Genomic DNA, 4,053 nt, shown 5'->3' with positions numbered 1-4,053 from the left:
ATCTGCCTGCCTAGTAAGCTAGTTTTTTTACCAGCACGTGCTAGTACCATGATGTTTTATTTTTCCATGTAGTTTCATGCTTGTTTTTTCTTTTGAGGAAGGAGTCCACGCTAGCTGTTTCTAGGGAATGACACAGTTTCCTTTTTTTCCATCGTATATGAAAAGTTTGACGCTAGTTTTTTTTTCTACCGTTTTCTCTACGATATAGTCAAATGTCCACCCTAGTGTCTTTCTAAGAGAACAGTCCCGCGCTAGTTGTTCCCTCGCTAGTTCTGTTTATCTTAGGCAAAGGTGAATGAAACATTTTATGTTTTTAATAATGGCGTTGGTGGGTAATTTTTCCACTTAAACTAATCTATCGGCTCTTATATTTCAGTCTATAAATTAGATGTTCGGATGTATCTAACATTTATGGGATTTTTTAGCCTATTTTTCTTTTTTTCTAGAGTGCACCGCGTGCCTTAGCTAGGTTGTGGGCCTCGCTGGTAGTCGCACCCTTAGACAATGCTGGTTCCTAACATGTACATGGCTCGTAGACACAGTACATTATGCCGGTGCTATTGGTTGTCGTGCCTCATAGGACAGAAGATAATGTTAGCACACCAAGCAGGAAACCGTCTGCAACATGAGGTATTTGTGTTTTTTTGTGAGTGAAGGTATTTGTGATTTTTTTTCTTCTGATGTTTTATGTACATGAGAGTTGATCACTATGCAAGATCCTTGTCCAATTTTTTTTTGCATGTGGAGTATTTGGAAGAGGTAAATAATGGTTAATTTTCCTTTTTTTCTCAAGGCGACATATCTATTTTCTTTTACGAGCATGCGTGTATCAAAAAATAAATCTGCATGTATACAAAATATATGGAAGAGACAGTAATCATGCAAGTTGGTTGCCTTTTTTAGGTGACAGTTCTCTTTTTCTCTTTGACATGCATGCATCTGTTTTTTTTTGTGTGTGGGGAAATTCCGCATACAGAAATATTTGGAAGAGGTAAATCATGATTAAGTTGGCTATTTTCTTTCTCAAGGTGAGAAAAAATCAACATGTATACAAAATATATGGAAGAGCCAGTAAATTTGCAAGTTGGATGCATTTTTTAGGTGACAGATCCCTTTTTCTCTTTGACGTGCATGCATGTGTTTTTTTTGTGGGGTGACGTCCATATGTTAACATGGTCAAGTTGGTCACGATTGTTTAGGTTACTGTTTTTTTACGTGCATGCATGAGCAAACGTGACCAAGTTGTTTCCTTTTTTAGGTGAGATACATGTCAACTTTGTTTGGACCCATCATATTATGGTACGCAGATCAAACGGTTAGAGATTAAAAATAATAGATGATCTATTGGATTAAGGGTCAATATTTTCTGATTAACGTGTATTTTCTGATTAACATGGAATTTTCTAGTATAATTCTCTTCTCTCTGGTTAACCCGTCAAGTACTTTATATATAAAAATAGGACAGATCTCTTTTTCTCTTTGACATGCATGCATGTGTTTTTTTGTGTGTGGGGAAATTCCGCATACAGAAATATTTGGAAGAGGTAAATCATGGTTAAGTTGGCTATTTTCTTTCTCAAGGTGAGAAAAAATCAACATGTATACAAAATATATGGAAGAGGCAGTAAATGTGTAAGTTGGATGCCTTTGTTAGGTGACAGATCCCTTTTTCTCTTTGACGTGCATGCATGTGTTTTTTTTTATGGGGTGACGTCCATATGTTAACATGGTCGAGTTGGTCACGATTGTTTAGGTTACTGTTTTTTTACGTGTATTTTCTGATTAACGTGGAATTTTCTAGCATAATTCTCTTCTCTCTAATTAACCCGTCAAGTACCTTTTATATATAAATAGATTTCATGTATGACAGTAGTAAAGCTAGAAGATGTGGAGCGTGTGGATGTTGAGCAGCGCGACCCGGGTTTGCACGAGGCTACGGAACACCTTCTCGCCGCCGGCCTCTAGCTCCTCGATGCAATCCTCCAGCTCCTCCAGCCTCTCTGCCATGGCCGCCGCCGCCATCCCCTCCTCCCCGCACCCCGGCGCCGACGATTTCTTCTTGTTCTTCTTCACCAGGCACACCAGTGCTGCCGTGCCCTTGCGTGAGCACGACTCCGCCTCCACGGACCCGGACATGGCGGCCACGGCCCCGAACAGTGCGGCGGACGCCGACGCCGTTGCCGCGGCCGACTCCATCAGCAGGCCCGTCACCTCCACCTCCGCCGCGCTGCCTTGGCCACCGATGAGGATGCTGAGGCGCGATGGCCGGACGGCGCACTCCCTGGCCGCAGCTGCGAGGCGCGCGGGCTCCTTTCCGGCACTGCGCTGCGACCTGGCCGCAGAGGCCAGGCGCGCCCCGTCACGGCGGCGCACGGTGGCTAGCGCCTCGGCAACGTCTTGCTTGAGCGTGACCATGGCCTCCTGGAAGCAGCCGTGCGTGTCGGCGAGGCGGAGGAAGGAGTCGAGGAGGCGGTCCACGCTGCCACCGGCGCCAGAGAGCGCCGTCTGGGCCTCGGGCAGGTCGAGGAGGTCGCCAAGCGCGGCCTGGAGCGCGTCGACGTGCGCGAGTCCCACGGCCACAGAGGCAACCAACGCCGACGGGCCCTGCTGCGCCCAGGCGCGCACGGCGCAGATGTGGGTGTGGAGGTGTGCCAGGATCGGGTGCGACTGGCACGGCAAGCTCACGGAGCGCGCGTGGTACGACGCGAGGGTAGTGCGCGCGGCTTGGAGGAGGACGAAGACCTCGACGGGCTGAGCGGGAAGGAGATGGAGCGTGCGAAGGCGTGCGCCATGGCTTCCGGTGGAGCTAGCGCTTTGACGGTGGTTGGTGTTGGCAGCTGCTTGTGTGCGTGAGAGGCCAGTGTGTGTCTGTGTCTGTGTCTGTGAGGCATTGCTGGCTTAGGGCCTGTTTGTTTCAAATAAATCACCAACTTATAAGTCGAAAAGTAAAAAAAAAACTTATTTTTGCCAAACAGATCCAACTTATAAGTCACCCTAAATTATAAGTCACTAGTAAGTGTGCAGGTGCAACACACGTTTTAACAAATATAAACCAGGATAAAAATCCACTTCAAGGTAAATAAATCTAGAATAAGGTTTCAGCAAAAATGTTTTACAAAAATCCGTGGTTCCCAAAGATGTTCAGCAAGAGCATCTCCAACAGGTGCCCAAAAATTCAGTGTTTTTGGGCGCCAGACAGTTCCAGCAGAAGTTGTAAAATAATGCACGCGCAAAAAAATGTTGGGCGTCCGATGAAAAACGCTATCGCATGCCTGCGCTTCACAATTTATACTGCGTATTTTTTTGGGCGCGCGTTTTTGGGCATCTGGTAAATCAATGTTGGGTCCAGCACGCTAAAGGTGCTACAGTGACGCGCTAAAACTATTTTAGGGTGCAAAAGTTTTGTGCGCCTGTTGGAGATGCTCTTATAACCATCCTGTATGAGCAATCGAACATACCTTGACTCACTTTATCAAAGAGGTTGCAGAAGTAACTCCAACTCATGTCTTGGCAAATACACCATTTTCCTTAGTTAGAACTTGCAAAGAAATGGCAACCCATCATCTCTAACGATTCCATATTAAAAGGAAAAAATACATCATGAAATGACATAGAGACAATATGCACACAATTATGTTGAACAATGATATGGGTCAAACATATGGAGTTAGTTGTTTCCCGAAAACAACTTTCTTGAAAATAATTATCTCTACGTTGTGCCTGCAAAAGGAAAGAGAAACTTTCTGTAAACCCAAAAACTACAATGGACAAACACACAATTTTTCAACAAATAAAACAGAACACCGAGCAGGAAGCTTCCAATCCTCGTACGAAGGACAACCTTCCTACAAATACACAATCCGGTGCAGGTTCATACAATTTTCATTCTGCGCAAGTGATGCAACATAGAAATTCAAGCCACTGCAACAAAAATGCAGGGAGAAGTCTGTTTAAAGGCAATAATTGTTTATCAACAAGTTGGTACAAGTTGTTATCAAATACTTCAACACATTTCCAGTTTCAATTATAAATATGCATTAAGATCCTTGCACC

At 44.8% G+C, this 4,053-nt stretch overlaps 1 pseudogene; it reads right to left on the bottom strand.

Annotated features, from left to right (window-relative positions):
- Positions 1-1,878: 1,878 nt before the first annotated feature.
- Positions 1,879-2,792, bottom strand: LOC119339639 (annotated as a pseudogene).
- Positions 2,793-4,053: the final 1,261 nt, after the last annotated feature.

The sequence above is a fragment of the Triticum dicoccoides genome, chromosome 7B, assembly GCF_002162155.2.
Source record: "Triticum dicoccoides isolate Atlit2015 ecotype Zavitan chromosome 7B, WEW_v2.0, whole genome shotgun sequence".
In the NCBI taxonomy this organism is placed as follows: domain Eukaryota; kingdom Viridiplantae; phylum Streptophyta; class Magnoliopsida; order Poales; family Poaceae; genus Triticum; species Triticum dicoccoides.
Note: the sequence above shows the minus strand (reverse complement) of the source record. Positions and strands in the feature narration are given on the sequence as shown.